This window comes from Bos grunniens, chromosome 13, assembly GCF_055505025.1.
Source record: "Bos grunniens cultivar Pamir isolate PY7600 chromosome 13, Bosgru_T2T1.0, whole genome shotgun sequence".
Classification (NCBI taxonomy): domain Eukaryota; kingdom Metazoa; phylum Chordata; class Mammalia; order Artiodactyla; family Bovidae; genus Bos; species Bos grunniens.
The window spans coordinates 53,575,112-53,587,706 of NC_141177.1; the positions used below are offsets into that span (position 1 = coordinate 53,575,112).

Genomic DNA, 12,595 nt, shown 5'->3' on the forward strand with positions numbered 1-12,595 from the left:
ACTAAGATCCTACATGCTGTGAGGCACGGCCAGAAAAAAAAAAAAAAAGAAAAAAGTGGAGACCAGAAAGAGCTTGACTGGCTGCAAAAACTGGAAGATGTTCCATGGGGAGGCCTGCGGGGAGTGGATCAACGAAGCTGGAAAGGCAAGTAGGGGCTGAGCATGAATGTTCTCAAGCCGGAGCTTGCACTTTGTCCAGGAAGCAACAGGCCAGTTTTAATATTAAAGTGTCTTTGACGTGGGACTTCCCTGGTGGTCCAGTGGCTAAGACTCCACACTCCCAGTGCAGGGACCTGGGTGCAACCCTTGGGCAGGGAACTAGATCCCACATGCCACAACTAAGAGTTTGCATGCCATTTATAAACCCTGTGTGCAGCAATGAAGAGCCAGAATCCTGTGTGCTGCAACTAAGATTCAGCATAACTCAATAAACAAATTAAAAAAAAAATTTTTAATAAGCAAATAAAATTAAATGTCTCAGGCAGAGGAGTGGCATGATCAGAAGGGCATTTTTTTAAATGATCACCATGTTCTCTATTTCTGTTGCATATTCCTTCAAGCTATAGAGTAGAATTCTCTGCAAAGGGACTTAAAAGACATAGTGCTTAAGGTGCTGCTGTCCATGGGGTTGCAAAGAGTTGGACACAACTGAGCGACTGAACAACAACAGCGAAGATGTCCCTAGGTTTCTGAAGGAAGATTCAATGTGTAATTTCCCCCCTCTCAGGTCTATGTAGAAAGAGGCCAGAAAGTTGTATTCATTGCTATGGAAGCAATCCTCTCCAGGAGTCAGCAAAAGCTCCCAGAAGCCACAGCATCTTCCCTGTGCCTTTCACTGGGCTGTTTGGGAGGTGAAAACATTCAGCCTTTTCATGTTTGGATTCAGTAAGGAAAGCTGCAGGGGCCACGTACATCCTGAAGACACTGGCTTCAACAGGGTAAAACAATGACTTATTGTCAGCCATGTTTAATCAGCCTCTTGAATGGGGGTGCAGGAAAAGCGGGGAGAGCTTTGGGTCCCCTGAGGAGGGTGATGTGTTAATAACAGCCACAGGCCAACAACAGAGGAACACATAGAGAAGATGTGGCACATATATACAGCGGAATACTACTCAGCCATTAAAAGTGCTCGCTTTGGCAGCACATATACTAAAATTGGAACATTATAGAGAAGACTAGCAGAGAAGGCAATGGCAACCCACTCCAGTACTCTTGCCTGGAAAATCCCATGGGCAGAGGAGCCTGGTAGGCTGCAGTCCATGGGGTGGCGAAGAGTCAGACACAACTGAGTAACTTCACTTTCACTTTTCACTTTCATGCATTGGAGAAGGAAATGGCAACCCACTCCAGTGTTCTTGTCTGGAGAATCCCAGGGACGGAGGAGCCTGGCGGGCTGCTGTCTATGGGGTCACACAGAGTCGGACACAACTGAAGTGACTTAGCAGCAGCAGCAGCGAAGACTAGCATGGCCCTTGAGCAAGGATGACATGCAAATTCATGAATCATTCCATATTTGGGGGGCTTCCCTGGTGGCTCAGATGGTGAAGAACCCATCTGCAATCCAGGAGATCTGGGTTCAATCCCTGAGTCGAGAAGATCCCCTAGTGAAGGGAAGGACTACCTACTCCAGTATTCTTGCCTGGAAAATTCCATGGATAGAGGAGCCTGGTGGGCTACATCCCATGGGGCCGCATAAAAAGGAAGGAAATTGGGTCATCTGTAGAGACTTGGATGGAACAAGAGACTGTCATACAGAGTGAAGTAAGAAAGAGAAAAACAAATATCATAAATTATCGCTTATATGTGGAACATAGAAAAATGGTACAGGTGAACTTATTCCCAGAGCAGGAATAGAGATACAGATGTAGAGAACAGATATGTGTATATGGAGAGGGAGGGGGACTGGGGGAAAGAGAGGTGGGATGAATCGTGAGATTAGGTTTGACATATATACACTACCCTGTATAAAACAGATAACTAGTGGGAAGCAGCTGTATAGCACAGGGAGCTCAGCTAAATGCTCTGTGATGACCTAGAGAGGTGGAATGGGGGTAGGGAGGCTTAAGAGGGAGTGGATATATATGTACATAGAGCCAACCCACTTTGTTGTACAGCACAAACTAACACAACATTGTAAAGCAATTATACTCCAATTTTTAAAAAAGCCACATATGTATAGAATTTATTATGTGCCAGGCACTATCCTAAGGATGCTACATACATATTAGCTCAGTTAATCTAAGCCATAACCCTATGACAGAAGGACCATTCAAACCCCATTGTCCAGATAAATAAACGGATGCACAGAGATGTCAAATACCTTGCCCAGGTCAGCCAGTTGATGAGTGACAGTGCTGGAATTCATGTCCTATCCCTCCAGAGCCAACCAGACCTTTTCCTCCACCCCGTCACCCAGCTTGAAATCTGGGTCACGGCTTCACAGGAACTGGGGGTATTGCCACCCCTTTACCCCTTCTCAGGTCCAGTAGCCCAGCCACAACTCTGACATTAGTCCCCTCCATCCTCATGGCTACAGAAGATCTCTAATTCCCTGGTCTCTTTGTGATACCAGAAGTGGGGCTGTGGTCCCACTTCTGGGGACAACCTCCCTCCTGATCTGGAGGGAAAGAAAAGAACTCTCTAGTTTTAGTAATAAACCACACACATGACTTTTTCACTCCTCATTCCAAGTGCTCTGTTGAAATACCACCTCCTCCTAGAAGCCTTCCCTGATTCCTTATCAGTTAAGCACAAACACATTACTCTTTAGTCCCTGGTTTATTTTACTTCCCAGCACCTATTACCAGTTGAACTTACATGGTCTATTTATTTGTTTAATGAGATACCGGCTCATTATTTATCTATTATCTATCTCTGCTGCTGCTAAGTCACTTCAGTCGTTTCTGACTCTGTGCGACCCCATAGACAGAAGCCCATCAGGCTCCCCCATCCCTGGGATTCTCCAGGCAAGAACACTGGAGTGGGTTGTCATTTCCTTCTCCAATGCATGAAAGTGAAAAGTGAAAGTGAAGTCGCTCAGTCATGTCTGAAGCTTAGCGACCCCATGGACTGCAGCCTACTGGGCTCCTCCGTCCATGGGATTTTCCAGGCAAGAGTACCGGAGTGGGGTGCCATTGCCTTCTCCAATTATCTATCTCTGCTGCTGCTGCTGCTAAGTCGCTTCAGTCGTGTCCGACTCTGTGCGACCCCATAGACGGCATCCCATCTGGCTCCACCGTCCCTGGGATTCTCCAGGCAAGAACACTGGAGTGGGTTGCCATTTCCTTCTCCAATGCATGAAAGTGAAAAGTGAAAGTGAAGTTGCTCAGTCCTGTCCGACTCTTAGCAACCCCATGGACTGCAGCCTACCAGGCTCCTCCGTCCATGGGATTTTCCAGGCAAGGGTACTGGAGTGGGGTGCCATTGCCTTCTCCTATCTATCTCTAGTACTGGAATATTATATTTACAATGTTAATTTCTACTCTACAGAAAAATGACTCATATGTATACATATATATACATTCTTATACATATATATACACATTCTTTTTCCTATTCTTTTCCATTATGGCTTATCACAGAATATTGAATATACTTCCCTGTGCTACGCAGCAGGACCTTGTGTTCATCCACCCCGTGCATAATAGCTTGTATCTGCTAGCCTCAACCTCCCACTCCATCCCTCTCCCAACTCCCTTCCCCCTGGCAACCACAGGTCTGTTCTCTCTGTCTGTGAGTCTGTTTCTGTTTCATAGATAAGTTTATTTGTGTCATATTTTAGGTTCCACATACACGTGACAACGTATGGTATTTGTCTTTCTCTTTCTGGCTTACTTTGCTTAGTATGACAACCTCTAGGTTCATCATTGTTGCTGCAAATGGCACTATTTCATTCTTTTATTCCATTGTATATATATGCCACATCTTCTTTACTCAATTTATTCATAAATTCCATGATAGGAGAGACTTGGTCTTTCACTAATGGAGTTTTGGCTCCTAAACCATTGTCTGGCAACAAAAGGGGGCCCCTGAGATATTTATTTTTTAATTCAGTCATTGCTAGGGGAATAAAGTTATTACTGACTGACTTCCCAGCCTCACCTCTGCTAGGACTGCTTTTCTCCATGGAAGCATGAGTCCTCTCCCTTCTTACCTCTTTTTCTCCTTTCACTTCTACAAGGTCTAAAGCCACAAGTTTTGTTTTCGTGTTTTTTGGAGTTCCTGCTATGTGACGTTCCTCCTCACCCTGTGAGTCTGTGCTGGGTTTCCCTGGCTGCCTTCTTTCTCTGTAAGGAGAAAGGCACATGTCTACCTTCTGGGGTGGGAACGGTCACTGAGAGAGTCTGCACATTGCGGGGCACCTGAGTCCCAGCCCGTGGCAGGTTTCCCTTCCCCCCTTCCCCACAGAAGGGAGTTCTGTCATCCCAGCACCACCACGTGTGGTGGCGAACTTTGTCTTTTGAAGTTCTGTCCAGTTTATGGCAGGGAGTTTGTCTAACGGGTAGTGGAAAAATTGGGAGATTGCAAATGACTGTGAACCCTGAGGGAAAGGAAATCTTCTGACCTTGCTGAGAATTAAAACAGCCCCGTGTAGGATGTGCCCGGAGACTCCATGTCCCGTGGTGAATGAAAGGCAGCTTCCCTGAGCAGGAGAGGACACTCCGTTCCCCCATCACCCCACAGCCAACTTCAGATACAGCTCAGGGTCAACTGTCTTCTCCATTCCTTCACCCCAAACAAAATCATGGAGGCAAAACAGGGTAAGAAAGATCGGCCAACTGGAACGTGGCAGCAAAGCAAATCCAGTGAAAAATCCTCAAATGAAGGAGTATGCATTTCAAATTGTCTTTGTTTTTCTAATTCTGGACTCCCCTCCAACAAACTTTGTTCACTTAAAAAAACAGCCAGGCATTATCTTTGTGTAAATATTGGAATAAAGGAGATATTCCCTAGAAGAAGGGAATCCTAGTAGAGGAATCTAACTTGAAAACATTCATTTAAGAATAATCAGTGGGGGGCTTTCCTCCTGGCTTAGTGGTAAGGAATCCCTCTGCCATGCAGGAGACACTGGTTCTATTCCTGGTCTGGGAAGATCCCACAAACCCCAGAGCAACTAAGACCATACACCACAACCACTGGGCCTGCGCGCTAGAGCTCTGGAGCCACAGCTACTAAAGCCCACACCCCTTAGAGCCCATGCTCTGCAACAAGACAAACCACTGTAAATCCAAGGCTGAGTTCCTCACATGGAGAGTAGTCCCTCCTTGCCCCCACCGCCTCTCCTCAACTAGAGAAAAGCCCTCACAGCAACAAAGACCCAGCATAGCAAAAAGTAAATAAATTTAAAAAATTTTAAAGGGAACCTGTAAAAAAAAAAAAAAAGAAGAAGAGCCAATGGTGACTTCCCTGGTGGTCCAGTGGTTAAGACAATGCAAGGGGTACAGATTCTATCCCTGGTTGGGGAGCTAAGATTTCCACATGCCTTGCAGCCAAAGAACCAAAAATGTCAAACAGAAGCAATATTGTAAAAAATTCACTTAAGGCTTTAAAAAGCAAAGCTTGTCAACATGTGAACTTCAGAAATCACAGTAAATATTTAATACGTAATCTGAACAATTATCTATAACACATGCTTTTACCAGGTTAGGTGAATCACTGAACATTGTATGTCAATAGAAGGCTACTGGGGGTTCCCTGGTAGCTCATCTGGTAAAGAATCTGCCTGCAATGCAGGAGACCCCAGTTTGATTCCTGGGTCAGGCAGATCCCCTGAAGAGGGATAGGCTACCCACTCCAGTCACTCCCTGGTGACTCAGTCTGGTAAAGAATCCACTTGCAATGCAGGAGACCTGGATTCAATCCCTGAGTTGGGAAGCTACCCTGGAGAAGAGCATGGCAACCCACTCCAGTATTCTTGCCTGGAGAATCCCCATGGACAGAAGAGCCTGGTGGACTGCAGTCCATGGGGTTGCAAAGAGTTGGAAACGACTAAGTGACTAAGCACAGCACAGAAGGCTATGGAAATTCAATTTTTATTTCTACCTGAAATGTTTTAGCGTAGAATGAATTAATTTATTTGCTCAGATAATCACTTCAAATCCTTACTGTATACTTGAAGAAAATAGTTTACTCAGTTATCTATATACCTTTTTAAAATTTTGTATTGTAGTTGATTTACAATGTTTCAGGTATAGTGAAAAGTAATTCAGTTATACATACATATTTTTTTCTTTTTCAGATTATTTTACATTATACATTATTACAAGACTCAGTTAACTTTACTCTTTTTTGGCTGTGCATCCTATGTGGCATGCAGGATTTTAGTTCCTTGAACAGGTATCAAACCTGTGCCCCCTGCATTGAGAGCATAGAGTCCTACCACTGGACCACCAAGGAAGTTCCCAGTTATCTATATTTTAAAAAACATTCTAAGGTCATTTAAGACATTTGGATGTGTTGTCTTACAAATTTCCTTTCCTTCATCCACAAAATTCCTTTTTTCTCCATAATAAACTTTTCATCACCAGCAACAATTTTTACCGAGTGCCTCTCTGCACATAGCAACACACCAAACACTTTATCTTGAATGACAACTATATAAGTCAACAGGCTGTGGAACCTTCAAATTGTCATAAAAATCCCTTTCTCCAATGGGTTCTCTTGTTTTGTGTCTCAAGATATTTTTTCTTGATTCTTTTTATCACCTGCCTTTGAAACACCAGATTTTCCCCAAAGCTTTAGCATGCTTCCAGTCTGTAATCTTTTTCTTCATTTCCACAGCTTTTTAAACGATGCAATAGGGACCACATTAAGAAATATTTAAATTGTCAACACCCTTTAAAATTTTATATCTTCAAAACGGAGTCAGTATTAAGTACTCATCAAATCCAAAATACAGAAGTCTCATTTGCATCTTTGAAATATCAACATTCCTTGAAAATATTTTTGTCTCAAGATCTCCTACAACTGGGACTTATTTAGATATAGCAATAATTTTCACCTATTCTTCTAAATTGTTCTAAGTCTAGGCATAGATTTTATGTCTAGACAAAACAGAATAATCCTCTATTCAACTCCAGATTTTTTTTCCCTGCTGTACATCATTTGCCAGCAAGATGTGAGAAGGGAAAGGTTACAAACTCAAGTTATTCTGAGGGTTTCAATCCAACTTTCATTTGCAACTAATTGGTGCAGAAATTAGGCATCTGATTTTCCCACCATGCTCATTTCTAGCCAACATCCTATACCAGCTGCTCAGTGCTGATGTAGGTAAGTGTGTTATGAGTTTTGTAAACCCAGAGTTGAGAAGAATGTGTATAAATATGAATAACTGCATGACCACATTTTAGATGGGACCTCTTTAAAACTCAGATCAGGAAGCTTATAAAACTATGATGATAACTGACCAATCCTTTTGAAAATAAAATAGTTTCAAACATTGGGGAAAGGAGTGTATTTTCCATGAGGAAAAATAACAAGTAAGGAAGACGAAATAGACAAACTAAAAGCTTCTTGCTTGCTCTTTTTAAAACAAATTTTATTTTGTCCTTTTGTACTACTTGAGTTTCTTTTTTATCACGTGCCTTCCCAAGTTCCCAAGTATAAAAGAACCAAAACTTTTTTAATTGACCATTTATCTGCATTATTTAATTCAAGGGTTAGCAAAACAGAGCCCTGCTGTCAAAATGATCCAGGAGAGGACTGCTGGTGCGAACAAGGCCATCTCCCCCTCGACCGCGAGACCTAAGCGTTTTGTTGGAAACCTCCCCTGGGACAACTGTCTTGCTCCCTCCTGATCTCCCAGGCACCCCACCTGTCACATGCCTCGGGCTCTAGTCCACATAGCCTTACTCCTGTCAGCTGTGAGCAAATCCCCTTTAAGATGTTCAATTTTTTAAGTACATAAGTGTATGTTTCAAGCAATGGTGAACTCCGGAGCCCTCTTCAAGTGGCTATAACGAGGAATGCCCCCTTCAAGGCAGCATTTCAGACCCCTCCTTGGTCTTCTAGTATATGAATCAGAGGCAAGGCAAAGACAGCCAGTGAACTTCTACGTGTGTCAAAATATTATAGGGACGGTAGAGTTTCTCACTGATGATGGACCCTTCATTTAATCCGGCTAGGAGTTCGGGCTACCAAAAATAAAAATAAAGAAAGAATGGAGCTAAGATCTCATCTTAGAGGATGCTCTTATAGAAGGCAGGCGCATAAACAAACCATTGCAATTTCCTGTGATAAATGGCTAAAATAGATGCCATGGAATCCCCTAAAGAGACAATGCCCATGAAGAATTTTAAACAAGAAAGCCATGTAGTCATAAATACCTCTCTGGCAGCAGCATGGAAGGCTGGAAACCAGGAAACCAGAGGGAATGCTCTGACACAGCCCAGACCCCAGCAGATGAGGGCAGGAGGTAACACAGGGGCAGGGGAAACAAGCAGACAGGGGCCCAGTCCTTCCTGCAGTAAGTTATATCAATAACAGGTCAGATAATGTTCACCCTCCGTGGAGAAAGAGAGATTGTGTGCCATGGCACCCCACTCCAGTACTCTTGCCTGGAAAATCCCATGGATGGAAGAGCCTGGTAGGCTGCAGTCCATGGGGTCGCTAAGAGTCAGACCCGACTGAGCGACTTCACTTTCACTTTTCACTTTCATGCATTGGAGAAGGAAATGGCAACCCACTCCAGTGTTCTTGCCTGGAGAATCCCAGGGAGGGGGGAGCCTTGTGGCCTGCCGTCTATGGGGTCACACAGAGTCGGACATGACTGAAGCGAATTAGCAGTGCCACCCTCTGGTGGCTGACTCCTCAAATAGAAGAATTCCTATTGTTATAGACACACACACAAACAGTAAATCCCCTACATATAACTGAGTTCCATTCTGAGAGCATGTTTGTAAGTCCAATTTGTCTATAAGTCCAATAAAGTTAGCCTATGTACCCAACTAACACAATTGGCTATAATACCACTGCTTTTATACTTACTTGCTTCCCAATATCCTGGGCTTGAAATAAAGATACTGCACTACTGTACTCTATCAGTGCTGTACAGTAAAGTGCACAAAAACACAACCATTTGTAGAGGATGGATGCACGTGACAATGTACACCAGACATGCGAACTAACTTACGTGACTGGTCATAGGAATGCATGTTCACATCTTCGAAAGTTTGAAACCTGAAGGTTTATAAGTGGGGGATTTTACTGTATTTGTGTGTTGCTTTTGAGAGGAAGGGGGCAGCGCAGCATGTGGGATCTTAGTTCTCTGACCAGGGATCGAACCTGCAGCCCCTGCAGTAGAAATAAAGAATCGTAACCAGTGGGCTTCCAGAGAAGTCCCTACATTTGTGTATTGTTTACCACAACTCTGAAAGATGACTTTGCTGAAGATACTGTTAATCTTCAAGTGTGTGATTGGAAAACATGAAAAAAAAGTATTAACACAACCTTAGATCTGAAGACTGTGTTCTGGTCTGTGGCCTTAAACAATACAGCATTCATTTAAAAACACCATTGTCTGGGGACATGCCTAAGACTCTATGCTTCCAATGAAGGGCACATGGGTTCGATCCCTGGTTGGGAGACTAAGATCCTGTATGCCATATGGCACAGACAAATTTTTAAAATTAAAGATAAAAGACACTCCAAAACAGAGTGACTTGAAACAATCATTTATTATTAAAAATTGTGTGTGTGTGTGTTGCTCAGTTGTGTCTGACTCTTTGCAACCCGATGGACTGTAGCCCACAAGGCTCCTCTGTCCCTGGAATTCTCCAGGCAAGCATACTGGAGTGGATTGCCATTCCCTTCTCCAGAGGATCTTCCTGACCCAGGGATTGAGCTCAGATCTCCCGCAATCCAGGGAGATTCTTTACCATTTGAGCCACCAGGGAAGCCCTATTAAAGATTAAATCACATTAAAATAAAATAAATAAAACCACCAGGGACTGGTTGTAACACGTGGTTTTCCCTGATGCCCTTTAGGCTTACTAAGGCACCAGAATGTATTGAGAGGGACTCAAAATCAGGGTTTCTCAGATCTACTTCTTGCTCTGCCTCTAACAAGGCATGAGATGGTGAAATGATCAGTTATCCCTTCTACGCCTGGTTTCCCATCATGAAATGACTCTAGGCTTCCTCCCACGTCTAATGAGCTGTGGGTCATGCTGTGCATTTCTCCTCCTTTACCTGATGGGAATGGACCCTTTCAGTAAGTGTGACCCTGGCCTCCTAATTTTCCTGCACCTCTCAGTCTTGAGTAAGATAGATTGTTTACTCGTTAGTGAACCCTTTGTGTTCAAGGATGGTGAATAATTACTATTGAAGAAATTCTTCAATAGCTATCACAGCTTTAGAAAGCCTAACATTTAGTCATGGAGAAAGTTAGTTAACATCTCCATCCTGCAAAATACTTTCTCTGTGTGTCCACAGATACCCTTAACAGTCTCGCAGGAAAAAAAAAAAAATTTTTAATCTATCAACCATCTAATTATCTATCGGTCAATATTTAGATTTTATTTTTAACAAGTATTTTACTGAAGTGAATTTAAACAAGAATAAAGGCGATCAAAAATGATTATTTGTTAAAGGAAATGGGGTAGGGGTTGGGAGGAATAGGTGAAAAGGGTTAAGAGATACAAACTTCCAGTTATAAAGTAAATGTCATGGAGATGTAATTAGTATACAGCATAAGGAATATAGTCAATAGCGCTGTACTGCATGGTTACAGAGGGTTACTGGGCTTGTCCTGGTGGTCATTTGGTAATGTATTTGATTGTCAGATTGCTATGTGTACACCTGAACTAACACACTATTGTATGTCAACCCTTTTCTAGTGAAAGTCGCTCAGTCATGTCTGACTCTATACAGTCCACGGATTTCTCCAGGCCAGAATACTGGAGTGGGTAGCCTTTCCCTTCTCTAGGGGATCTTCACAACCCAGGGATCAAACCCAGGTCTCCTGCATTGCAGGCAGATTCTTTACCAGCTGAGCCACGAAGAAAGCCCAAGAATACTGGAGTGGGTAGCCTATCCCTTCTCCAGCAGATCTGCCAGACCCAGGAAGGCAACAACAAAAAAAAGATTATTTTTTAAACACTGTGCCAAACAATGACTTAAATAATGTCCCACTGTAAAAAAAAAAAATTACATCAAGGAAAACGTGCCATAATATGGTAAAAGCAAGAAAGATGCTGGCATTATCATCTCCCCCACTGCAACCCAAGGTTTAGAAACATAATAGAGAATTTTCTTCCTTTTTATATTTGTGTTTTTAGAGATAATTTGAAGTTCCACAGATACTTAGATGAAGCATGAAAACGGCAGATCCCAGTCTAGGCTTATGATTTTTCTACCAATTTAAACAAAAGGCTCCTCTTTTCTCCTTCATGTTTTATTTCCTTTCTTTGGTTTAGTTCCTTAACTGAGAATTTGAAGAGAAAAAGAGATAAATATGAAGTTAAATTTCAACAATATTGTAGACCTGTTTTCTTTCTCCCCTTTAACATATTATTCAGCAAGTTTATGAATATAAGAGAAAATGTCATATCACTTAATTTTCTCTGGGGTTTTAGGGGAGCAATTAGCTTTCACTCTGTTTTGCCTTCTCTTAATTCAGCCAAATAGCCTGGACAGATGGAAGGTTATCTGGTTTACTTTTTAATAATTAAATAGAACAATATAAGATAATTTTTAAGTTTTCTGGATTCCAACCTTGAAAGCCCCGGGTGCATGAAAAATAAAATTAGATTATAAATTGGAGAAGAAACTTGGGCTTGCAGAATCCAAAGTATATAAGGAATCATTTTTGGCAAAGAAGTTATTATTTGGATGCAGCAAATGTTTCAGTTAAGGAACCCCTCCCAGATTGCCATGTAATGTAGGTGTAGAAAGAAGGGAAAAGTCACATATAACATGTACATGAATAACTGGGAATTCCTGCCTCTCGTTGTTTGAAATGTGACTTTAGTCCTTGCAGAGAGGCCCAACTCCTTGACTGGAAAGAGATGCCGAGAGGATATACTGGAGCACTTTGCAAACTGGGGCCAAAAAAACTGGACTTAAATCCTATCAAATATGACACCAATTTTCAGAAAATATGGAGACAAAGGAGCAAAGTAAACAACCTGGGACGCAATCGGCAAAATCCAGATTGTGGGAAAGTCTATAGGATGAGCAGCCCCGTTTTTTAAAAATCAAAGGGGCAGGAGGGAGACACAGAGGAAAGAATCCATAGATTCAAAGACTTTTTAGAGACACACCTATGTTTGCATTTTATGTATTTTACTTTGAATCCTGAGTCAAACAAACTGCAAAAATGCGATGGGACAATTGTGAGTATTTGTACCTTGACTAGTTATTTTATGTGATTAAGGAATAATTACTGATTATTTTTAAGTGTGATCATGGTATTGAGGTTACGGTTAAGAGAAAGAATCCTTATCTTTTAGAGTAACATCCTGGGATGATAAGAGTTGTTTCAAATAATCTGGGGGAGATGGATGGGTATGTATCAGTCAAGATGGGCCATGAATGGGCGCCAAAGAGTTGATGCTTTCGAACTGTGGTGCTGAAGAAGGCTCTTGAGAGCCTCTTG

The 12,595-nt window shown here is 42.4% G+C and overlaps 1 pseudogene; it reads left to right on the top strand.

Moving 5' to 3' along the window:
* Positions 1–1,448: 1,448 nt before the first annotated feature.
* On the top strand, positions 1,449–1,517 carry LOC147361001 (U6 spliceosomal RNA; annotated as a pseudogene).
* The last annotated feature ends 11,078 nt before the right edge of the window (positions 1,518–12,595 follow it).